At 41.3% G+C, this 26,405-nt stretch overlaps 1 protein-coding gene across 2 annotated transcripts in view; it reads left to right on the forward strand.

The window, feature by feature from the left end:
* Positions 1-8,647: 8,647 nt before the first annotated feature.
* Ttbk2 (tau tubulin kinase 2) overlaps positions 8,648-26,405 on the forward strand; it is a 121,228-nt gene continuing 103,470 nt past the window's right edge. For both annotated transcript variants that reach the window (XM_021639386.2, XM_060372009.1), the window contains exon 1: positions 8,648-9,028. The gene's annotated coding sequence lies outside the window, so the exon portion shown is untranslated. The remainder of the gene's footprint in view (positions 9,029-26,405) is intronic.

The following is a 26,405-nucleotide window of genomic DNA, read 5'->3' on the forward strand; positions in this document are numbered from 1 at the left end:
AGATCTGGAGGGAACAGGAGTTCCACAAGGAGAACAGAGCCAAAAAACCTGAACCCAGATGGCCCTACAGAAGCAGATACTCCAACCAAGGAACATTCATGGAGAGGACCTAATACCCCTGTTCAGATGTAGCCCATGGCAGCTCAGGCTCCAAGTGGGTTCTCTATTAAGGGGATCGGGGGCTGTCTCTGACGTGAAATCAGTGGCCAGCTCTTTGATCACCTCCCCCTGGTGGGTGCAACATTGCCAGGCCACAGAGGAAGATGATGCAGCCAGTCCTGATGCGATTTGATAGGCTAGGGTTAGATAGAAGAGGTGGAAGTCCTCCCCTATCAGTGGAGTAGAGAAGAGGCAGAGGGAAAGAAGGGGGTGGGTGGGGGACTGGGAGGAGACGAGGGAGCGGGCTACAGTGGGATACAAAGTGAAGAGATTGTCATAATAATAAAAGAGCATACAGGTCAAGTAGACCACTTGCCTAGTGTGTGAAGGATCCTGGGTAAGGTATTAGCTCACAGGCAAGAGTGACCGTACAGATAAATTCAGAATGTTCTAGTACTGTAAAATGTAGTATGTCCACCACTATTACCCAGTGAAAACAAAAACCCTACAAGCCAAGAACAGTGTAAGCAGGTGGTTTGTGTCCCGCAGTCTCAACTACACTGGAGTCTGAGGCAGAAGGATTGCTTGGGCCTAGAAGTTTGGAGACCAGCCTGCATAACATATGCATATTTCTGAAAAGAAGATAATGCGTTGATAGATGAAGAGTGTCTTTTCTATTGCTGTGATAAAAGCACTGACAAAAGCCACTGCAGAAATGGTTTATTTGGCTCACAGTTCAGAGCAGCAGGACCTCAAGCAGCTGGTCACATTGTATCTGCAGGAAGCACAGGAGCGACTAATTCTTGTGTTTTGTCTCCCTTTACACAGGCTAGTATTTCACTGGGAGGCAATGGTAGCCCCACAGTGAATAGGTCTTCCTGTTTCAAATCAGCTGATCAAGACAATCTCCTAGCAGGCAGTGGTGGCACACACCTTTAATCCCAGCATTCAGAAGGCAGAGGCAGGAGGATTTCTGCTAATAAAGAGAGGAGCGTGGTCTACAGATCCAGGTTGATCACCTCCCCCTGGTGGATGCAACATTGCCAGGCCACACAGCCAAGGCTACACAGAGAAACCCTGTCTCGAGAAACAAAAAAAAGGCAATTGCCCAAAAGCTCATCTCCCAGGTGATTTTCGATCTAGTCGAGCTGACAATTGAAATAAACTATCCCAGACAAATAATAAAGATAAATTCACAGCATGCAAGCGTTGGCTTCGTTGTTTAGTGTGTTTCCTCTCATCATGATATGCTACTATCATTCAGAACTGCTTGTTCTAATCACACTCTGTGAGGGTTTTGTTGTTGTTCAGCCTCATAGTAATGACAAAACAGAAATCTAAAGTAGACAAACAGAAAATGGAAACAAGTAATCAAAACATGACTGGAGTAAATCACTTAGCCAAGGAAGAGTCTAAGAAAGAAAAGAATTCAAAACCAGAAGGTAAGTTACATAATTGCTGTAAGACCTTACCGTCAAATAGCTGACTTGAATGAGCTGAAATGAACTCTACAATTACAACACACAGAGCGATTAAATAAAATGAAAAAAAAAAAAAAAGCTATACCCAAGTTATGTTGCTTACAAGGAAGTTATTTCACCTTTAATAGGACATCAGGGCGATGGCTGAACTGGAAAAGGAACTTGCCACTAAGCCTGACAGTCTGAGCTCCATCCCCAGATCCCACATGGTACAGAAATGATTAAGGCAGAAAAGACCAATTATTAAATGCTGATCTGGTCATTTACTTAAAGTGCTGCTTGTACTGCCTCTTTGCCAAGCGTGACTTCACTTCCTACCTGAAACAGAACGACTTGAAGAAATAGCTGAAACAATGGGTTGTTGCCCTTAACAACCTGCTGACTGCAACACAGGCTTCTGTATAATCTTGCTTGCTTGCCAGCTCCGCCTTGTGGCTTTAGAATATAAAATGAGAATGCAAACTAGATCCAAGATCGAAGCCTTTCAGGAGCTGTCTTGGCTTTGGTCCACTAGTGCCATCTCTCTTCCACTCTCTTTGGTGGTATCAGAGTGCCAGAAAGAGTCCCACAATAGTAATAGAGAGCTGACCACACCATAGCACACATGACAATATACAAACACACATGTATACATACACACACACACACACACAAATAGTAAATAAGTGCCAAACACAAGATACGAAGATACTGAGTGTGAATGAATGTGAATAAATGGGATAAGATGCTCTATGCAAATGGAATGCCCCCCAACTTAAGAGTGGTTTTATGAGTTAAAGTACACTTTAAATCAAAAGCTACAAAAACAGAGAGAGAGAGAGAGAGAATTGGCCAGGTAATCAGTAACCTGGAAAGGAAGACCACTTGAGCCAACAAATTTGAGCACAGCCTGAGATTTCACCTTACACCCACCAGAATGGCCAAGATCAAAAACTCAAGTGACAACACATGCTGGAGAGGTTGTGGAGAATGGGGAACCCTCCTCCATTGCTGGTGGGAATGTAAACTGGTACAACCACTTTGGAAATCAATCTGGCGCTTTTTCAGGAATAAGGAATAAAACTAGGAATAATGCTACTCCAAGATCCAGCTATACCACTCCTAGGCATATATCCAAAATATGCTCAAGTACACAACAAGGACATTTGCTCAACCATATTTGTAGCAGCTTTATTTGTAATAGCCAGAATCTGGAAACAACCTTAGATGTCCCTCAATGGGGGAATGGATACAGAAACTGTGATACATTTACACAATGGAATACTACTCAGCTATTAAAAAAAGGGGGGACATCAGGAAATTTGTAGGCGAATACCCAGATATATAAAGCAAGGTGTATATATATATTAACCTAGAGGAAATGGACAATAATTATGGGGTGGAGGCAGGGTTCTGCGTTGTGGCTAGAGCTAGCTCAAAACTCACTGGACCCAGCAGCCATCTTCCACTGAATCTCAACACTCTTCCGTATACCAGCAACTTGATTTATGAAGAGCAAGTAGGACAGCGCACACAGTAGAATTAGCGCTGAGGAGAAACAGCAACAACCCTGGAATGCAGCCCTGGAACCAGGAAGCCAAAATCTGCTTCTGTGCTTTTACCGCTGCTAAAAATTTACTAAGAGTGTGCTCTCAAGCCAGGAGAGATGGCACACACTTTTAATCTTAGAGATCAGCTCGTCTTTGTGAGTTTGATACTGGCCTGATCTACATTTAGAGTGCTAGGACTAAATAAATAAAAGGCTCTCTCCCCTCTCATCTGAGGTCTTGGCACTTGGTTTTTAAAGTGGTCATGTTTCTGGGTAGGCCTTAAAGAAATCAGTAAATCAATATATAACCATCTTAAAGCAGAAGAGTAAAAAACAAACAAACAAACAAACAAACAAACCAGGCACGGTGGCTCAGACCTTTGATCTTAGCACTTAGGGAGGCAAAGGAAAGGAGATCTCTGTGAGTTTGAGGACAGCCTGATCTACAAAGTAAGGCCAGAATAGCCAAGTCTACACAGAGAAACTCAAGGGGGGAAAATAAGCCAGCCCAGGCTGGAACTATGGTTCAGGGGTTAAGAGCATGTGTTGTTACTCCAGAGGACATGGATTTGATTCCCAGTGCCCACAACAAACTCTTCACTCCTGGGTTCCCCCATTTTTTTTTTCAAGGCAAAGCCAAAAGTAGTAGAGCACCTGTTTGGAAGCTGATACAAAGTATAAGAGCACCTGTTTAGTTTTGTACTTACTAGTATCTAACATTTTTCCTTAATCAGTTTGCAATGCTGGGGTCAAATTCAGGACTTCACACATGCCAGGTGAGTGCTCTAATATGGAGCTATATCCCAACTCCAAGCATTGATTTCTGCAAAAATAGGTTTGTGGGTTTTGTTCTTTTGGGGGTTGTTTTTTTGTTTGTTTGGTTTAACAGTTGAGTGTACTTAAATAGTAAAAGGAGGTAGAAAGTATGAGGGATTACACACATTTTAAATAATGTGTGTACAAAACTGAAATTCAAAATAGAACAGAACACATAGGATCCACATCTTATATTAATTTAATTCTTTGCATGATGTCATACAGCAACCTTGATGTAAGTATATAATACATTTCTGGAAATTTCATCTTCCATCTACAAATATTTTTATCGTGTAGAATATACTATGTCCAAATAACACTACCAGAAAATGTTACAATAATATTTATCAAGATGATTATCATACTATCTCAAGAAAATTATTTTTAAAACAAAAACAAAAAAATAAAAAGCCCTCTGGCTAGACGTTGAGCGTCGCCTGCAGTAGCAAACTCTGATCACTAGGGTACGCTATTAGCACTGGCAGCCAGCCAAGGCGACTCAAAATCAGCAGTTACAGTGTGCATAGTTCCGTGTTTGGAGAGCAAAAGCAAAGCAAACCACCACCACAACAAAACCGGAGTAAAGGGAGAATTCAATATTTAAATAACTTAGGCGTTGGGCTGGGGCTATGGCTCTTTGATAAAGTCCTTGCCTAGCATGTGTGAAGGCCTAGATTTAACTCCCTACTTAGCCCGGCTCCCCCCAGTTCTAATGGTTAACTTTAACGGTACTATTAGCCTGAGTCTTGTAAAAGCTGGGGGAAAATAGCAACAAAATTAAGAAATTAAGCTGAGTGTGGTGGTGCAAGCCTCTAATCCCAGCACTCAGGGAGGCAGATGGAGGTGGATCTCTATGAGTTCGAGGCCAGCCTGGTTTAGAAAGCCAGTTCCAGGACAGCCAGGGCTGTTACACAGAGAAACCTTGTCTCAGAACAACAAAACAAACGAACAAACAAGCAGAAAAAAAAAAAGAAGAAGGAAGGAAAAAAAAATAACTATAATTAGAATAGAGTCATTTCCTTCCTTCCTTTTGCAGTGCTGGGGATCAAACTCAGGGCTCTGCAGGCAAGTTAGTCAAACGGTCCACCCCTGATTCCACCCTAGAATTACTTTACAAATGTAAACTTTTTCCTTTTTAACTTTTTTTTGTCAGCCTCAATGCTCCCTTATAGTCCCTTTTAATCACCATCAAACCAAAATTGATATTCAATAAATTCACATCCTCCAAATTATGGTTACCTTGTCCAGCCATCCAACATTTTCTCTCACTTTATGCTATTTGCAAGCTTAAATTTTTGAAAGAAAGCTTATCAGCACAAAATGATGACATTTCAAAAATGTCTGATCTTATTATTAAAACAATAAGATCAGAACACAGACGGGATAGTTCGTAGAATGTGAGTGTAAAGCTTTTGTTAAAAACTGAATGCCAGGGCTGGAGAGATGGTGCAGAGGTTAAGAGCACTGGCTGCTCTTCCAGAGGTCCTGAGTTCAATTCCCAGCACCCACATGGTGGCTCACAACCATCTATGATGAGATCTGGTGCTCTCTGCTGGTGTGCAGGCAGAACACTGTCTATGTAATAAATAAAATAAATCTTTAAAAAAACAAAACAAAAAACCCGAAGGCCTGTACGCTCAGAAGATCCCAAGCGTCTGGCTCACAAACCTGAAAAGCAGTAGTTATTACAATGTACTCCATAGGATTTGCATATTTGCTCAGTACATTGCAGAACCTTTAAGTTTGTTTGTTTTTCTAGTACCTAGCAAAGTAGTCCACCCTATGAAAATTTGTTTATAGAGATTTTGCGGATTGAATCATGGTTAAATAGAAACTAGTTTGATGAAAAATTTAAAGGCAAGACTGTTTGGTGGCTTACTGAAGCATTTGTACAGCCCCTCCCCTCCCCCACTGGGTTTCATGTTTCCAAGTACTGTGTACTCAGTTTGAAAAACAGCCTGACAGCTGTAATGAGAGATACTTAATGCCCGGTTATTAGTGTACAATTCTCAGGTCTGAGAGGTTTTGTTTCTGCTCTTTTTTGATCCCTGGGGATTGAACTCAAAGCATTGTCTGAGCCCTACCAGTGAGCTACACTTTTAGCCACCCGAGATTTATTTTTTACTTTTCTGGTGCTGCATTAGTTAATTCTCTTGTTGTGGTGACAAAACACTTGACAAGAGCAGTTTAAGGAAGGGTTTGTTTTGGTTCATAGTTCAAAGGTCCAGCCCATTCCGGAGGGCGAAGCTACTGAGCGCGAGGTGCCTGGTCACCTTTGCAGTCAGGAAAGCAGAGAGACACGAATGCCGGTGTTGGAATTGCTTGCTTGCTTTTCTGCACACACTGCCAGCATTGGCGCTCAGACGGTGGGATGGGGAACCGCCATTGCCATGAGGCTGAGGCTAGAGTCCTTGACATGGTTATGCCCATGCCAAACTTTGCTCAGGCTTCCTCTGAACCCTACACTGCTGCCTGGATTGAGGGTGTATCTTTTCATCTCAGCTAACCATCTAGACAGTCCTTCAGAGACGAGCCAGGGAGCTGTCTCCCCGGTGAGTCCAGCTAGAACATGTCAAGTGGACAACCAGTATTAACTATCACAGGTTAATATGTGTGGAACTCAACACATCCTTCACCTCTAGCCCAGGAGATTTTTTTTTTTTAAAGAAAAGGGAGGAAAGAATGGCAAGCATCCCTTTTCCTTGATCTACACATGGATTCATACTGTGGTGGTTGGGGCTGGGTTCTGGAGTAGTGTGCTTGCCCTGCTAGGGCACAACAAACAAAACATTCTGTGATGGTAACTGCGTGCTACCGACGACCCATCTAGGTCATTTCCTGCTGAGATCAGAAGGCCATTAAAAGTGGTACCTAACTGTGGGTAGACAAGCTCACTAGGAAGAACAGAAAAAGGGAAAGATTGTTCAGTGTGGTGTTTCATGCTAGAACAAAGGGGGAAAAAACTATTGTAAGGTGCATTATGTCTTCTATGGAAACTGGTATAAAAGTGAATTTTACTATTCTAGAATACTTTGTAAGATTCTTCATAATTCCTAGTTTTGTTTCTTTACATATCCAGGGCACCCCACAGACTTGAGTCATTTATCTATTCATCTTTATTTTTTCAAATATTTTCTTTTTTTGTTTGTTTGTTTGTTTTTTCTTTTTCAAGATGGGTTTTCTCTGTGTATCCCTGGCTGTCCTGAACTCTCTCTCTAGACCAGGCTGGCTTCAGACTCACAGAGATTCACCTGCCTCTGCCTCTAGAGTGGTGGGATTAAAGGTGTGAGCCTGGGTATTTTCCCAAATCTAACTGAATTAGTAGTTATCTATAACCACAATAGTTAACATTTATTTTTGATGCTGGGTATTAAACCTTAAACATTTATTGTATCACATTATTTTTTTTTTATGGGGATGAATTTGGGGAGTGGCTTTGCTAGCTGATTCTGCCTTGGTTTATTTTACAAGATGATTGTCAAGATGTCAGTTGGAAGCTGTAATTCCAGCATGTCCACGGCTGAGGCAGGAAGAGCAAAAGTTTCAGGCTATTCTGGGCTGCATTGGGTCTACAGCTATAATGAAGATCCCACAATAAAACCCCATCTGTATTTTAACTTTTTTTTTTTTTTTAAATTCTACCTGGTGTGGTAGCACATGCTATAATAACGCGGGGGGAAGCATTTTTCAGATTTCAACAGCAAGAACATTTCTGTCACTTAAGAAAATAACTAAAAGTAAAAGTGAAGCTTTACAATTCACTGCATCCTTTCTATCCATGGCACACTTGTGGCAGTCACTGTAACTGTTAAGGAGAAAGAGCATTGGGCACGCGCTATTTAAACAGACCCGAGGTTTAAGTTTTGACATCGGTTGGGTGGTCTTGGTAAAGCTAACTCTTAAATGTAAACGGACCAGTAAAGAAGGAGGGGGACTTACTCTTCGTTTTTTTTGTTTGTTTGTTTTGTTTTTCACCACAGAGCTTGGCACATTCAACATGAAATATGTCTCCCACACAGCCTCAATGTTCCACCCTTGACAGTCTCTGAGCCACTCCTGTAAACTCCAGCTTAGAGTCCCACACGAAGTCCACACGAAGGCTGTTCCTTGTCTTGATCAAAAAGGCAACGCAATCTTGTTCTCCAGGCTGGCATCGTCCTAACTCCTTCCTCTCTTCCTCACGCCTGCAGGTCTCCCGGCCCTAGCCAGCGGCTTCAGCTAAGGTTCTGAGGACAGCGCCCATTCCGCAGATCCTGGCAGCTCCAGGTCTGAGCCAGCGACCCGGCCTCGCGGTTCTCGGTGCAGCTGCCTCAGTGACAAAGCATTCCCAGTCTTCCTCCAAAGGGCCAACTTTCTGGCCGCCAACACGGAACACCTACTCAAATCTGTCCTCACAAGCACTGCGCCCTACGTCTCTCCCCGCAGGACAGGCCGGCCGTTGCAGCGGAGGCTGGAACTACAAGTCCCAGAATCGCCGCGCGCACGCGTACTGTCATTGTGATGCTTCTTTCCCGGTAAAACTCGCCCTCTCAGGCAAACCTGAAGATAGCGGCAATTCTCCGGTGGGCGGGGGGGAGGAAGGGGGCGGAGACACTCCCGGCCCAATTCTCCGCCCCCTTCCTGATAGACAATGGGACTAGCCAACCGACGCCACGGGCTGGGAACGTGCTCTCCAATCAGCACCCGCGGCGTAGAGGTGGGCGGTGCGCGCTGGCAGGGCAGGTGGGCTAGGCTGTGCGGCTTGCGGGGGGAGAGTAACGTCGAGCCGGGTGAGCGGGCGCTGCAGTAGTCGCCGCAGCGGCGATGGGAGCGGTGGGGACGAGGCGGCGGCGGCGGCGGCAGGAGGAGGAGCAGGGGCTGGCACGAGAGCAGCGGCCCGCGGCAGCCCGCAGCAACACCCGCAGCCGCCGCCGCCGCCTTTAGACGCGGACGGCCCCCGAGGGGACCGCGGGCCGTCTGAGCCGCGCTCGGGTCCCGCCGCAGTGGGCGGCGGGGGATGGGCAGGCGGCGGCGGGCCCGCCTGCTGAGCGGTGACCCCTGCCGGCGCGGACCCTGAGCCGGACCCCAGTCCTCCGCCGGAGATCCTGCGTCCGCCGCGGCCCAGGTAGGACACACCCCCGAGCCCCAGGGCGTCTCCAAGTAGCCGCTCTGCGCCCGCCTCCCCCCTTGCCCAGCCCTGCCGAAGCGTGGAGGGGAGGCTGCCCGCGACCCCTGGGTCTCTGCCCGAGCCCCGGGCCGATGGCAAACCCACGTTGCTTCTCATCCCGGAGACCGTTCTGGTTCTGCCCCATTTCCCCTGAGGCTTTGGGCGCCTTCCCTGAACTTGGAGGGTCACGAAGCTGCTTCATCTGCTGCTGTGGGTGACCCATATATCACTCGTACTCATGACTTTATGGCTACCGGGACCGAACAGAGAGGATTCTTTTAAAATTATGAGCGTTTCCTTCTACGTTGCTTTCCCCACTATAATGGAAGAGGGACGGGACTACCGAATCTCTTCTCTGTGCGGTAACAAGGAAGGCCAGGACTTTGTAGTACTTAAGTAATGACCAGAGGGATTTGCTTTGACAAAGATGATGCTGTTGATACGCTGGGATGCCGAAAGAGGGACAAAAGAGCCCACGTAATACGTACTGTCGAGTCAGAAGTAAATAATCATGGGGATGCTAGGATACTTGATCCTCCAATGAAGTTCATTTTGTTTCAGTTGTGGCGCTGTCTTAGAGGTAAAAATGACATTGAGTTGTACTTTGCCTTGGATTAAAGTTGATAGGCTTCTCTCTCCTAGCTTTGGAAGCTGTCCTTTTAACATCAAAGAAGCCAGTTTAATTTTAATCTAGATATGATGGGAAGATGTTATTTAGTAGAATTGAGTATGTGAGAGAGTATATTATGAATGGACATATGTGTGTACTCAGACTCAAATACAAGGAGGATTCAGGCTGTGTTTTGTTACAGTTTTGGTTTTGAGCCGTTAACAGTTACAGTGACATTAAACGTGGACTTGGCATGACAGGCTGCAAAGATGTATCTTTTTTTTATTTTAGCCAAGTGGACTAGAATTTAAGGGATTAAAGAAAGGATTTTGAAAGTGTTTAGTGGGATGAATGCTTTTTTGTCTTACCACTGTAATGATGACAGACACAACAATGTGACATTTTGAAGAATCTATTCTGACTTGGATTGTGGTCTATTAAAAATTAAAACATAATGAAAGAAATCTTTAATGCAGAGGCTTATATTTCCTGTATGATGAATGTTTATGAAGACACCAGAGGGGATGCTTGAAGCATGATTACAAAGGAAAGTTTCTCTAGTAGTTTAACTTTATAATGGAGTGTTACAAACTGGTTTTTCTCTTTCAGTTTTGAACACATAAAAGACATTAAGGCTCATGCATAACTACATTTATTTTATTTATAATTTCAACTTGAGACAATTTAATCATGAGTAGGGAGCTGGCTTAAAAATATACCTTGTTCATCATCTTGTATTATGGTTCATATATCATTGAATTCTGTGTTATATATGACCAGATTTTAATTGTCAAGTACTGGTTATCTTAATACCTCAGCAAAGCCGAACAAATTGAACTCAATTCGTGTAGAACTTCATATATCTTTAAATGTCATGTTAGAAGTGAAGTTTGTATAATTTAGACAGTTTTAGGGAGCAATTTACACATAAAGTTACATTAAAAAATTGACAGTCATGGGTTCTTTAAGAGCTGTTAGGTTTATTTATTTTTATTTTGTGTATATCAGTGTTTTCCCTGAATATGTGTGCAGTGATAAGCTACTGGCTTTTCAAAGTGCATTGTTACACATTGAATTAGTTCTGATCATGGAATATACGTTTCATTTTGGTAGTGAGCAGGAAGTTCTTCATATTTACAAGTAATACCTATGGATGATACTGCTTTGTTGTTTAAAGGCAGACTAACTATGTAGTCCAGGCTCTTCTTGAAATCTTTCTGCCTCAACCTCCCAAGTGTTGGAATTACAGGTATTAACTACCATTTTTACACTCTGATGGGGTTCAAACCCAGGGCTTCATGAATTCTAGACAAGTACTCTACCAACTGAGCCATCATATACCCAGCTTTTCATTGTATTTTGAAAGAGGATCTCCCTAGATTGACTAGGCTGGCATGGGTCTTGTGGTCTGCCTATGTTTGTCACCAGAGTAACTAGGATTGTTAGGCATACACCATCACACCCAGTTCATTAATCTTTTTCTGTCTTTCTTTTTTTAATGTGTGTGTTTGTTTTGCCTGAATATATGTAATTGCACTGCGTGAATGCTGCCTGGTGCCAATGGAGGCCAGCAGAAGGTGCTAAATACCCTGGTACTGGAGTTACTGATGACTGTAAGCTGCCATGCGGTGCTGGGAAATGATTGATTCTAGGGCTATGGAAGAGAAGAAAGTGCTCTTAACCACTGACCCATCTCTTTAGCTCTTGTTTATGTTTTTACACTTTATTAAAAAAAAAAAAACTTTGTCCCACTTCAAAATAATTGCCTTAAAAAGTAAAGTTGCATTGTTTTCCTCTTATAAGTCATGTGATCATCTCAGTACTGTAGTTTTGTTAATATTTGTCTGCAGCTTTCTGTTGTGTAGTATGTTATGAAGCTGTTTATACAGTTTCTTTTTTTTCTATTTTGGTCAGCTTATACAATATCTAAAAATGGTTTTATTAAATTTTTTTTTAATAGCTAGTAAGGCAGAGATGAAGGAAGACAAATAGGAGAGAGAAAAGTGTGCACTATACTGATAATGATAATTGATTTAAAAATTATCTGAATATTAAGTTACATGGCAAACTGGAGGAGGACTTCCTTTCTGTTGGACTTTCCTGGCATTTAATGAATTCAGCATATTTAGGGCTGGAGAGCTGCAGAGCTGGCTCAGTGTTGAAGGGCACTTGCTGTTCTTGCAGAGGACCCAGGTTCAGTTTTTAGCGGCCACATGGTGGCTTACAACCATCCATAGCTTCTGCCCACCTTCTGACCTCCAAGGCACCAGACTCTCACGTGCACCGACATACATGCCGGCAAAACAATCATACATGTAAGTAAATTATTCAAAGAAATCGCCTTTAGTCTTTGAACAGTGAGTTATTGTAAAGGCCGCTTACATGTATTCTTTAAATACTAAGCATTTCCCATGTTGTACTGCTATGGGTTAAAGATTGAGCAGTAGACAAAACCTCACTGAGTTTATCATACAGTAGAAGCAGAAACCTGTGGAAACATATGATTATATACATTTCAAGTATCATGAAGAGAAAGTATAGACATGAACACGTAACAGGTGATTGGAGATAATTTCAAGAGACATTTCTGTTTTATTAACCCTAACTCATTCTGTGTTCTCTATTAGTTTCAAAGGTCGGTGAAAATATTTTCACTCTAATTAAAAAATTGGAAATAAATAAAAAGGGGGCTGGAGAGGTGGCTCAGCAGTTAAGAGCACTGAATGATCTTCCAGAGGACCGGGGTTCAATTCCTGCACCCGCGTGGCAGCTCACACTGTCTGTGACTCCAAGATCTGACACCTTCACACAGACATATATGTGTGAAGCAGGCAAAACACCAGTGTATATAAGGAGCAATAAATTTTAAAAAGGAAGAGAAATTAAAAAAATAGAAAGATAATAAAAAACAATAAGCATATGACCCTTATGTGTTATTCAGACATTGTGTGTCTGTAACAAATAGGAGAAAAACAAAAAAGGAAACATTTTGCTTCACAGTTTTGAGGTTTTACCCACTGTGGCAGGGAGGGCTCACTTCATGTTATCAAGGAAGCACAGAAAAAGCCTATGTTAGTGCCTCATGCTCTCAGAGATACCCAGAGGTGTACTTTACAAATCTCCCAAGCCTGCTCTGTTCAGCCAAATTGGCAATCAGGATTAAGTCTCACAAGTCCACCTCCTGTTAACTTGACACCCACATACATCTCTTTAAACCATAACATTTGCACTGGGAAGAGGGCTCAGGTAAAAGTGCTTGTCATACAAGTGTGAGAACCAGAATTCACATCCCAGAACCCATGTGAAGCCAGATGTGAAAGCACACATCTGTAATTATGCTTAGATGGTAGGTGGAGATGAGAATCTTGGGAAGCTCTCAGATGGCATGTTTGGGTTGAACAGTAAAAGACAGACCCCATTTCAAACCTTTGCTAGCATGCTACAAACACACACACACACGAGAGGGGGGTGTAAAACACCTTGACATTCCATCCCTGGCCTTCCGAAGGCTCATGTCCACCTGACAGTACCATTATACAGTCCACCTCCAGAGTTCCCATAGTCTTTACAGTTCTAACATTGTTCAAAATCCAAGTTCAAGATATCTGAGATTGAAGCAAATTCAGCTGTGAGTCCTTGTAAAATCAAAAGGAAAATTATATACTTAGAAAGTTTCATGAAACAGAGTAAACATTTTCATTCTCAAAGGAAGAAACAAAAAAATAGCAAGGTGGGGTAGGACCAAAACAAGACAGAAACCCAACATGGGAAGCAAATGACATAGTTCCATGTCTGCAATAATAATGTGATATGTTCTCCAGATCAGCATCTCTTCTAAGGCCATTTGTAGCTTCTTTCCTTTGGCTGATCTTTACTTGGCAGCAGCCTGTGTCTTTCTCTTTTGCATATTCCAAGTTCCTGACACATCCAACTTCCCAGGAGGCTTCATTCTCATGTTTTACACATTGCTCTCGTGCCTTTACACAGAGCTGTCTGCAGGGATACTGACTTTGTTTTAATTGTTGTGGAAGCCTCCAGCACTCTACCACCCTTTTATTCTGTGTGCCTATAGAATTTGCATCATATGGACCTTACCAAGGTCTGTTGCCAGTTCCAGGGATGGTTATGTCTGCATGGACCATGGATGCAGTGGTCTCTTGAGTGGCTTGTATGGCCGAATGCAAAGACGCACTTGTTGAACTAACCCTGCAGCAAGGCACTCCAACGCTATCATCTCAAAGCAGGGTCTTTAGAACAAATTAAAACTTCCACAGACTCAGTCTTCAGTGGATGAGATCTGCTCTGCAGCTTTTTTCAAGGCCTGGTTATTTATTTATATTGGTTATTCTTAATGCTTTAATTATTGACTGGGTTCACAGTCCCTCAGTGAGGACAGCCTACCTCTCCTGGCAATCTGTTTTTGGTGTATTTCTCTGGCTTCTTTTAGTCTGTTGGCCAAAGGTTTAGCATATTCTTCAAGCCTCATTTTTCTTGGTGTGTTGTTTCTTTAAGAGAGCAATACGTTGGAATAACAAGACACTGAATCCTGGGGACTTTGGTCCCAGGCTTCTTACCTTCTTTGTGGATAGCAGCTGATGAGACACAAGGTTGTCCTCTGGCTTCCACATGCATGAGCACACACACATGTGCGCCTGACCACACACAAACACACATGAAATAGTCTGCTACTACTTGGGCATGGTGGGGCACACCTGTAATCCCAGCACTCAGGGAGGCAGAGGCAGGTGGATCTCTGTGAGTTTGAGGCCAGCCTGGTCTACCAAGTGAGTCCAGGATAGCTAGGGCTGCACAGAGAAATGTCTTGAAAAAATTTTATCCCATAGCACCCTGAGGCTTGTGCATTTGATTTCTTTTTTTTTTTTTCCTTCTGTTTTTCAACCCCCTCCCAAAGACATTTCCTTTCAGATAAGTCCCTTTCCTATCTCTTCAAGCTTTACTAATCTTTGGGCGAGACTCCTGTACACAGGTCTTCCTAATTCCTGGCAACTTGACATTTAAACCAACTATAGTACATTAACTCTTAGGTTTGTTGATTCTTGATATTGTTTTCTTTGTTTCTATTCCATTAGTTATGGCTCTAATATATTATTTCTTGCCATCTACTGAAATTGGGTTTGATTTGTTCTCATTTGTGCAAGTTGTTGAGTTGCAATATTAAGTCGTTTACTTGTATTCTGCCTGATTTTTCTTCTCTGTATGTGTGTCTGGGTAAGGGTGTCAGATCCCCTGAAACAGGAGTTAAAGCTAGTTGTGAGCTGCCATTTGGGTGCTGGGAATTGAACCCAGAGCCTTTGGAAGAACAGCCAGTGCTCTTAGCCGCAGAGCTATAAATTTCATTCTTAGAATGGTTTTTAGTGTGTTCCTGAGGGTTTTTTGTTGTTGTTTTTTCATTTTCAGTTAATTCCAGAAATTTGATTTTTTTTCTTTGAATCATTTACCATTCAGTAATGCATTGTTTAATCTATATGGGTTTGTGTAATTAGTAGAGATATGTTTCCTATGATTTGAGCTTTACTGTATTATGGTCACATAGGATACATGGACTCATTTTTGTTTTCTGAGTTAAGATTTGTTTGTGTGTCACTCTGTGGTCTGTTTTATAGAGATTCTTCCCTGGTCCGCCGAATAGAATCTCTGTTCTTTGGGTTTGGGGTGGAATATACTGTAAATATCCGTTAGGTCTACTTGATGTGTGATATCTTGGAATTCTGATGCTTTTCTGGTTAGTTTTTGCCCAGATGACTTGTGTTGTGGAGAAAGTGAGGTGTTGCGATCATCTCTTACTGTCGGGTTGGAGTCAGTGTGCGTCTTTTAAGTCAAGCAGGATGCTTTTAATGGAATTGGGTGAGGCAGAGTTTGGTGCACATATGTTTGGGATGTAATGTCTTGGCTTAATTGTTTTCTTGATTAGAATGAAGTGTCCTTTATTTCTTCTGATTAGTCTTAGTTTGACATCTATTTTATTGGTTATTAGGATGGCCATACCTGCTTGTTTCCTGCTCCTAGTTGCTTGGAATATGCTTTTCCATTTTTTTTCTCTTTAAGGTGGAACATATCTTTCAAGGTGGTATGAGTTTCTTGTAGACTACAGATAGATGGGTTTTGTTTCTTTTATTTTACTGAATCTGTGTCTTTTGGCAGTGGTGGGTTGTGTTGGGGGTGGGGTGGGGAATTGAGTTCATTTATATTTAATTATGAAATCTGTGTGCAGATTGCTGTTGGTTTGTTATTGTTTGTTTTTTGTGGTCCTCTGTTTTTTGAGATCTTAGTCCTATTTTGTGTTTCACTGACTATAGCTTCATTTGTTTTCTTTCTACTCTTGGCTGTGTTTGCTTTTCTCTTCAGTCTAATGTATTGCTTCTAGTATTCTCTGTAGGGCTGGTTTGGTGAACATGAATTTTTGTAGCCTGTTGATACCATGAAAAGTTTTTCTTAACAATAGCAGATAGTTTTGCTGTGTACATTAATTTAGGTTAGCATCCATTGTTTTATAGAACTATAAGTACATTGCTCTAGAATCTTTTGGCTCTTAAAGTTTCCATTGAGAAATCAGCTGTTATTCTGATGGGTTTTCCTTTATATATGCCTTGTGGCTTTCTCTTGCAGATTTCAGTACCTTCTCTTTGTTCTGCATAGTTAGTGTTTTAACTATAACGTGCTATGGGAAGTTTATTTTCTGGTCCTGTCTGATGGTCTGTGTGCTTTTTGTGTTTGTATGGGCATGTCTTTTCTTAATTTGGACAAGTTTCCTTCTATGAGTCCATTGATGGTCTGGTCTATGCCATTTACCAGGGATTTTTCTCTTTCTCTTTCTATAATTTGAAGATTTGGCCTTTTCATGGTGTCCCAAAGTTCCTTATGTTCCTTTCTTTTCTTTTCTTTTCTTTTCTTTTCTTTTCTTTTCTTTTCTTTTCTTTTCTTTTCTTTTCTTTTTTTTTCTTTTTTCATATTCTATGCATGAGTGGGTCAGCTCCTCTGCTTATCTTCAAGTCTAAGATTTTTTTTTTTTTAATTTGTGTTCTGGGGTTCATCTAGGTGATTCTCATTGGAGAACATTTCTGTAGTATTAGTGGTTTGAGGGGATGTTGCAGAAAATAAATAGGCTACTAACTTTATTATTAAGAGACTATAGTTATTATGGTGGTTACTATTGGCAAGACACAGATACATGTTGTATTTAAATGGCCAGGCAGATAGTACTGCAGAGCTACCTGTTAACCTCTCAGCCCCACAGTCCATGCATTTGCTCTAATCATTCCTCTTTGGGCTGCTTCCCATCCAGTTTCCCCATAAATATGTGCAGATGTTTTCCATAGGGGTCGCTTCTCTCCGTGCTGATCCTCACTTCTTCCTCTTGGCCCATGTGGTTCTTTACCTGTCCCACAGTGACTGCTTTCCTTCTCTCTCCTCTACCTGTCTCCCTCCCATGATCCTTCTGCCTTCAAAGCCTGAGAACCTTAGCTCCACCTCTCACTTCTGCCCTGTTCGGGTGTGTAGGCTTTTTATTTGGCCAATTAGGGATACTTTTGGAGGCATGGTTAGACAGCAACATTTGGAGCATGTGCCGGTTTGCTCGTAAAGGACAGCGAGCAGACCTTGGAGAGCAGAGTAACTAACAGTCAGCGCAGAGCACCAGATGATGCTGTTACAGGGGAGGCATTCTGTCTTGGCCTCATTTTGTTTGTTTGTTTCAGTGTGACCTGGTATGTGGATTTTGCTTGATTGTGTGTCTGATGTGAGAGTCTAGTCTGCCTCAGGCTGGTTTGGTACAGGACCTGTATGACCAGAGCTAGGCCTGGGAGTGTGGATGGTGCCTTTCTGATATGTTTATTATACCAGATACATACTTTTTATCCATAGACTTTTTTTTTTTTTTTTTTTTTTACTTAACATGACTTTTCTCTTATGCCTATGATTTTCTCTATTTTGTAAAACACTGAATGTATTTATGATAGCTATTTAAAACCCTTATCCACCAATTTTATGTGTACTTGTTCAGTCTGGTTGGTATTTCTCTTTGTTTATATTCCTGGCAGTTTTCCAGTGGGTACCAGATATTGTGATTTTATGTTCTTATGTTCTGTTTTCTTCTATTTCTTTTTCAAAATTTTCTTTAAATAGTTTGGAATTTTATTTTGGGATACAGTTAAGTTATTTGAAAATATTTTCATGCATCCAAGGCCCTTATTTCATAGCCTTGTGTGAGAGCGGAGATGTTCACGTGCCACTTTCCAGTGGGTTTTGGCCTTATAACTCACATTATCACATTTACTGGTGAGTACTCAGCCAAAGCTTCATGGAGGGTCCTCTGTAGATCTTCAGAGCTTGCTGTATGCAGCTCTGCCCAGCACACCTTAGCGTACTTGACCTTTGCATAACTCAGCTCCGCAGTCAGGGAGACCTCTGGACTCTGTTGTGCTTCCCATCCCGGTGCCTCACTCTGGAACGCGCTCTGGGGCATGATCTGGCAGTGGGAGAGCACCTCACTTACCTGCCCTTCTCATGGATCTCTGCAATGCTGCCTGTTGTAGGATTTCTGAAACCCACTGTTTTATATATTTTGTCTGCTTTTTTAGTTGGTTAGTAAGGTAAGTCTGGTTCCTTTTACTTTGTTGTGGCCAGGATTTGAAGTGCTAAGGTGGGTGTATTTAAATCTCAAAGAAAGAGGCATCGTGAATAACCCACTTACACTCTCACTAGAAATACATGTATTATGTCTATGCCCAAATATAGCTTCAAGTATATTCTCTCATCTTTAAATGCATCAAAGACTTTTCCTAATGAATCATTTTAACATTGTATTCATTGACATTAAAATCGTAGGTAAAAATAATTTTCTTATGTTTTTGTTAAGGAGTAGAGTCTTATATATATATTAAATCACACAAAACTATGCTATCTACTTAGTGAATTGTCCAGTGCATAGACGTTAATCAGCCTTTCTACATAATAGTCTCTTACTGGAACCCTTGCTCTGAAGTCATTCACAGATGGGTGCCCCTACCTAGCCCTCTCAAAACAGTAAAGTCCATGCAATTAGCCCATTTTCCTTTGATGGGGGAGGGAACTTTTTGTGATAAGATCTCATCTGTGTAGCTCAGACTCACCTTGAACTCATGGTAATCCTCCTACTTTAGACTCTTAAGTACTGTGCTAAGTTATAGACACAAATCATCTTGCCCTATTTAATTTTTATTGTTTTGATTAGTCTTTAAATTGAAACTTTTGTTAAAATGGAGTTTTCATATATACTTACTTTTGGCTGATTTGCCCACACCTATATGTGCTTACTCTCCATCTCCCTGCCTCCCTATTTTCATTTTTACCCTCCCACACCCATTATTCTCCTTATACCTTCCTCTCACATTCTTTCCCACCCTCTGCCTTAAAGCTTCCATTTTTCATTTTTCATGGGCGCTCTCCTGTTTTCCTGGCCTGTCCTTAAACGCAGTCCTTCTTAAACCTACATATAAACATTGAAGGTCAGGGTCCACATAGGAGAGAGAACGTGTGTTATTTGTCTTTTTGACAGATGACCTCAATGTACTATTTTCCAGATCCTCCTATTTTCTTACAAATTTAATCATTGATTTTTCTTTATGGATGAGTAAAATTACATTGTAGTGTATATGCCATGTTTTTATTAGTCATCTGTTGTGTATCTAGGCTGATTCCATTTCCTTGCCATTGTAACTAGAGCAGCAGTAAACCTGGATGTGCAAGGAGGAATAATATATGCCCTGAAGTGATTCAGATGGGTCATATGGAGTTCTATTTTTAGGTTTTTGCAAACCTCCACGCTGATTTCCATAGTGGCTGAATCGGTTTACATTCACGGCCTCCCCGCAGTGAGTAAGGGTTGCCCTTTCCTTCCACACTCTCCAACACTTGTCATTTGTTTTCTTGATAGTATTCTTACTGGGGTGCAAGAGAATCTCAGAGCACTTTAATTTGCCTTCTCTGATGGCTACGGATGTTGAACGCTTTAAGCCGTTTGTATGTCTTCTTGTGAAAACTATCTTTTTTTTTTTCAATGCAGTTTATTCAGGAACCTTGAACAATCATCTGACCCTGGGGAAAGCCAGCCCACAGCTTAAATAGCCTCTGGGTAGCCAACCCCAGCGTGCCACGTGGGCAATGCAGATAGGTCCACATACATGGAAGCAAGCCAGATCCTCAGCCTTAGCCAAATGTGGAGTTGTTTGTGACAGAGAGCACTCACCATCGGGAAGGTGGAAGGCGGAAACCAGTTCCATCTTTAAGGCGAAAACTATCTTATTATTGGGTGTTTTTCTTTTTTGGTTGATTTATTTATTTATTTGTGAGGTTTGAGACAGGCCATTCTGGAATTCCCTATGTAAACCAGACTGGCTTCAGACTCACAGAAATTTATCTGCCTGCCTCTGCCTCCCAAGTCCTGGGACTAAAGGCATGTGCCACCGTACCTGGCTTTTGTCAGTTTTTTAAAAAGTTTTTTTGTGTGTGTGTTGTGTGTGTGTAAATACCTTCATGTTGTGTGGGGGTACCTGTTGAAGCCAGAAGAAGGTGTATCTGTTATAGGCAGATGTGAGCTACTAGATGTAGGTGCTGGCATTCAAACTGATTGTCTGGAAGAGCAGCAAGCACTTGCAATTGCTGAGGAGATGGGTTTTGTTGTTTGTTTGTTTTAAAGATTTATTTATTTAGCATAGTGTTCTTCCTGCGTGTGTGCCGGCATGCCACAAGAGGACATCATATAGATGGTTGGGAGCCACCATGTGGTTGTTGGGAACTGAACTCAGGACCTCTGAAAGAGCAGCCACTCCTCTTAACCTCTGAGCTATCTCTTCAGCACTGTTTGTTTATTTATTTATTTTTTGCAGTTCTTTACTTAGACCAGATAGTAATTCTTTGTCTGAAGTAGAACTGGGAAAGATTTCCTCCCATCCCATAGGTTGTTTGTTCATTTTGTTGATGATTTTCTTTTTCTGTGTAGATTTCACACAATCCTTTTTGTCAATTCTGTGGTTATTTTTGGTGCCATTGTTCTTCTGGTCAGAAAGTTCTTGCTTATACCTCTGTCTTAGAGTGTCAGCATTTCAGGTTTTTAATTAAGGTCTCTGATCCACTTTGAATTAATTTTTGTGCAGGGAGAGAGAAAGAGAGAGGTCTCACTCCATTCTTCTGTAGGTGGTTATACAGTTTTGCCATTTATTGAACAAGTGGCCTTTTTTTTTTTTTTGTAGTGTGGGTTTGTTTGGGGCTTTGCTTGTTTGTTGTTTGTGTAGTCTTGGTTGTGCTGGATTTGCTTTGTAGACAAAGCTGGCCTTGAACTCACAGCAGTCTGCCTGCCTCTGCTTCCTTGAGTACTGGGATTGCAAGTATGCGCCACTGTGCTTAGCTCAGTGTTTATTTTTTATAAAGGCATTTTTTTTTTTACCTTTTAAAAAATAAAGTTTATATTTTTATACCTTGTCAAAGTTAGTTGCTTGTAACTGTGTGAGTATATGTCTGGTTCTGTTCTATTTTCTGTTTAGTGCATGTCGTCTTTGTGATCGTGGCTCCAGGACAGGCTGAGATCAAGCACTTTAACCTCTGGTATATTTCTTTTGTTTTAGGATTGCTTTGCTGTGATTAAGATATGAACCACCATACCCAGCCGCAAAATAATTTTCATCACCTTTTGTAGTATCAGACATAGCAAGCCCTCTACCGCTGACCTACATCTCCAACCTCTTGGCTTAGTTTTTACTGAATTCAGTTTACCTTTCAGGCCTGTTTGTGTATTTGTTCCTCCAATAAGAACTTTTTTTAATTTGGCAAATTTAATTATTTTCCATGCACTTTTATGTTATGCTTGTTTGCTTGCTCTTCTGTGTGTTTACTTACCTCCTGTCTTTGGTGTCTATTGCTGTGATAAAGCATCTTGACCTTAAGGAGGATGGATTTATTTGGCTTACATTTCCACATCACAGTCCATCATTGAAGGACATTAATACAGGAACTCGAGGCAGGAACTGAGGTGAAGCCGTGGAGGAACACTGCTTACTGGCTTGTTCTCCATGGCTTGCTCAGCCTGCTACTGTCTGAAACAACCTGGACCATCTGCTCAGAGGTGGTGCCACCCAGAGTGAGTTGGGCCTTCCCAGCAGTCATTAAGAAAATGGTCCACAGACTTGCTTACGAGCAGTTAGATGGAGACATTTTTTCAGTAACGGTTCTTCCTCTTTCCAGATAATTCTAATTTGTTTCAAGTTGACAAAATAACCAGGACACTTCCCTAAAACCAACTATCCCAAATTTTAGACACTAAAATAATCACTTAACAGCTAATTATGCTGTGAACTGGCAAACTAACTGGGCTTACCTGAATTATTACTGGTCTGTCTAAGTTTTCTTTTTCATTCATTTATTCATTTATTTATTTATTTATGGCTTTGTTTTGGAGATAGGATTTCTCTGTATACTGTTGGCTGACCTGGAACTCACTATGTAGACCAGGTTGATCTTGAACTCAGACCACGCTGACCTTAAATTCAGAGATCTGCCTGCTTCTTCCTCCCAAGCGCTGGGATTAAAGGCATGCGCCACCACCAGCCAGCAATATATATAGCTTTAAAATAATTTCAAACCTAAGTATTTAAGAATAGGATCAGAAACCTGATCCTGGACTCATGCGTCTTTACTCCAAAGTGTTCAGTTTTTGTGATAATCATTTCTTTGCCGTTCTTTTTAAATTTCCTACCTATATTTATTTGCATCTTCTTTAACGTAGGTTAGGTTTGTTTCTTATTGGATTTTATATTAAGGGACTCATGTGAATTCTTTTGCCTTGTTTTCAAGCATTAGAAACTTACTCATATTGTTCAATAGAGTACTGTTTTTTCATTTGTATTTTAGCTTAGTCTTTGTGGCAAATAAAATAATGTACCCTCCCCCCCCATACTCACGTTCTGATCTATGAATCCTATAAGGTAACTTAGGTGACAGAAGGTATTTTGCAGATGTGATTAAATTTAACCCTTTAAAGCCTTTGACTATCCAGGTGAGTCCAGGGTAGTCACCGGGTCCTCATGAATGGAAAATGTATACATAATTTTTTCAGAGTGTGTGGAGAAAGAGTTAGTTTGACAACACAAGCGATTGAGTTATGAAGGTGCTACAGTTCAGTCTTTGAAAATGGAATGAAATCATAAGCCAAAGAGTTCAGGCTTCTTTTGGAAGCTGGAAAGGAAAAGAATTTTCCCGTAGACCCTCCAGAGGGGACATAGCCTTGCTTCCACAGTGGAAGTCTAGATTTCTGACATCTAGAACTGTAAGATAAACTTGGGTCATTTTTAGTTGCATTACGGTACCAGTAGGAAGCTAGTAAAACTGTTTGCCATGTGAATATGCTAGAATTTATCTATTCTTCCTGTGCTGGGCATCTAGGTTGTTGAATATTTCTGTATCCATCCTAGTAACCAAGAGTTTCTCTGGGAGATATACTAAGAAAGGATTTAGGGTCACAGAGAAGCACATCTTCAGTCATTTACAACAGAGCTACATCTCAAGTGTACTGTCAGCAGGGTACAAGGGTCCACATTTTTTACTATTATGTTTTGAGCTGGACATGGTGGGTGCATACCTATAATCCCAAGGAGGCTGAGGAAGAAGGATCACTGAGTTCAAGACCAGCCTGAGCTATAAAAAGTTGACTTTGGTGGGGGAGGCTTTAGAGAGAGGTGAATATGAGAAAAATACATTAAATATGTATAAAAATATAATGAAACTTATTTTGTTCAGTTGAATGTGCTAATAAAAGGAAACGTCTTTCAAAAATATTTTTATGCAAGCTGAAATAATGCTTCATTATTTATTTTATGAAGAGGTACTCATTTCCTTCAGGAGAAAATACACTTGGAAAGTAATTTATATTTTTTCAATAGTAGATGTCATTGGTTTGTTTCTATTCTCTCTCTCCCTCTTCCTGTTTTTCTTTTGTTGTTTGTTTCTTTTATTAGACAGGGTCTCAATGTGTAGCATTGGCTGACCTGGAACTTAGAGAAATCTACCTGCCTCTTGAATGTGGGCCATCACACCTGGTTTTATTTTCTTTTGATCAACCAATTTTTCTACAAGTTTTTACAGCAAATATATAGCAATGTAAGTGCTTTAAATCAGGTTATAAGTATTATTCAGGTTGTAAAACAATAATTTTCTTCTGATAAACATTTTGAAAGGAATTTGTTAAGTAGTAGTTATTTTAATAGGTTTCAGTGTTTGGCCCTCCATGCAATCACAATTGGTTCTTTTTATTAGTAGTCAGTCAATACAGAAACTGGTATAGATATTGTGTTTGTGAATGGGAATGTGACTTTTCCTGTAAATTAAGAAACTTGCAAAATGACATATTACATGTAACTACTATGTGTTGAACACAGTGTATCAGGTTCTGTTAGAAGTAAACACTTTACATACATTAGCACTTTCAATTGTAGACACCATTGTTAGCCTTTTGTTTGTTTTGTTTTGTTTTTTGAGACAGAGTTTCTTTGTGTAATAGCCCTGATAGCCCTGGTTGTCCTGAACTCAAGCTGGCCTCAAATTCAAAGGGATCCTCCTGCCTCTGCCTGCATAGAGGCAGAGGGATTACAAGTGTGGGCCACCACACCCGGCTCTTTGTTAGCCTTTTTAAGGCCAGTTTGTAGAGTACACTGTAAGGGTACAATGATCTCAGCAATAATGGAAAAACAACCTACTTACTCTTTTTTTCAATCTAGGTAGTTTGACCTTAACCTATTTTATGGGACATTCTTAGTTAGAAGACAGTGGAGTCACTGCAGCCTTAGGTTCATTTCTCAAATAGAACTCTTTGTTTGAGTTCACTCTCTTGTTCTGTGACTACCTGATGCTGCCAGTGATTACTTGCTCTGGTGGATTGAGTAGGAATGGTCTCCACGACTCCTGTGTTGGAATGCTTGGCCCATAGAGAGTGGCGCTGTAAATAGGCTTTGAGATCTTCTAAGCTCAAGTATGGCCAAGAGTGTCAGTCTCCTTCTACTGCCTCTGGGTCAGGATATGGAACTCTCAGCTTCTCCAGCACCATGTCTGCCTGCACGCTGCCATGCTGCCACCATGATAATGGACTCTCAAACTGTAATCTAGCCCCAATTAAATGTTTTCCTTTTATAAGGGTTGCCGTGGCCATGGAGTCTCTTCACAGCAATAGAGACCCTAACTAATTTGCTATTTTTCTCTCAGTCATTTACTATTTGGCAAATGTTTCAAGTGATTTTTAAACCACATGTTCTTCTATATTTACAAGTTGATCTTCATTTAGCATGTTCTGTCCATATTTTGATCCTTTTTGTGTCTGTTTGTCAACATATCCAGATTTAGTGTTACTGTGAAAATTTATTACCATGAGATTTACTTCCTATTTTAGGTCACTAAGACTATTGCCAGAGTTGGAGGTGGTGGCAAACTTCTTTAATCCCAGCACACAGGAGACAGAGGCTGGTGGATATCTGTGAGTTCCAGGACAGCCAGAGCTATGTAGAGAGAACCTGTCTCAAAAAAATAAAAATAAAAAAGCAAAAAACCAAACCAAACAAAAAAACTAAAGGATATTGCAGGAAGGAATATATTCAATAATTCTCTTGAAAAAAATAGTATTATTGCTCTGACTTATTTTTATGGGGGTAGTCTTACAAAAAATGAGTATAGCATAGTTATTAACAGAATTGTTTTTAATAGCATGTTACATAGTTTTTCAAATATCTGTGATATAGAATTGAAAAGGAACCTGTAATCATGCACTTTGAGAAAGTATTGCTGCATACACGTGAAGGCTGGCATATTGTTACTTACCTATTGCCAGGGATAGTCTGACTTGGTACTCCAGGCTGTTTTTAAGATCCTTCTGTCTCAGCTTTAGGATGTGTGCCACTGTGCCCACTTAAGACTTGGTGGGTTTTTTGTTTGTTTGTTTTGTTTGAGACAGGGTTTCTCTGTGTATTTCTTGGCTGTCCTGGACTCACTTTGTAGACTAGGCCGGCCTCGAACTCACAGAGATCTGCCTGCCTCTGCCTCCCAGAGTGATGGGATTACAGGCTGGGATTACTGCTAAGCAAGATTGGTATTTTAAAACATTTATCTCAGTGTCTGTGGGTCACTATTTTGAGTATAACCCAAGCAGGGACTTTATCAGGGTGGGTCACAGGCAGTGGTAAGGTAGGCTGCCGGGAAGGGTTGTTCTGATGGTGGTATGTGTTGTGTCCTGGGAGTTGTTAGTCTGTCTCATGGGACAGTTCCTCGATAGCCACTTATGCCTGTTATTCTCAGAACTGTAATATTCTAGCAGAAGCTGCTTTCCTTCTCCTCCAGGCCGCCCTTTTCATGGGGCAAGAGGACGATGCTTCATGGCAGCAGGCACATACAGGGAGAGAAAGAGGAAATATCTTTTGCCTTGTTCTTTTAATTAGAGGCAAGAAGCTAGATCTAGCTCAGTCCTCAAGGGAGGAAATGGTCAATAACAGGAGATAGAGACAATTGGAATATATTGTAGAAGTATCTTCATTTGCTGGGTGGTGGTAGAGATGGAGGCGGCAGGCATGCAGAAGCAGAGGCAGGTGGATCTCCAAGATCAAGGCCAGCCTGGAGTACAAAGTGAAGTCCAGGACAGCCAAGGTGACACAGAGAAAAACTCTGTCTTGAGCCCCCCCCATAAGTAAATTTATGTGT

Source organism: Meriones unguiculatus, chromosome 18 (assembly GCF_030254825.1).
Source record: "Meriones unguiculatus strain TT.TT164.6M chromosome 18, Bangor_MerUng_6.1, whole genome shotgun sequence".
In the NCBI taxonomy this organism is placed as follows: Eukaryota; Metazoa; Chordata; class Mammalia; order Rodentia; family Muridae; genus Meriones; species Meriones unguiculatus.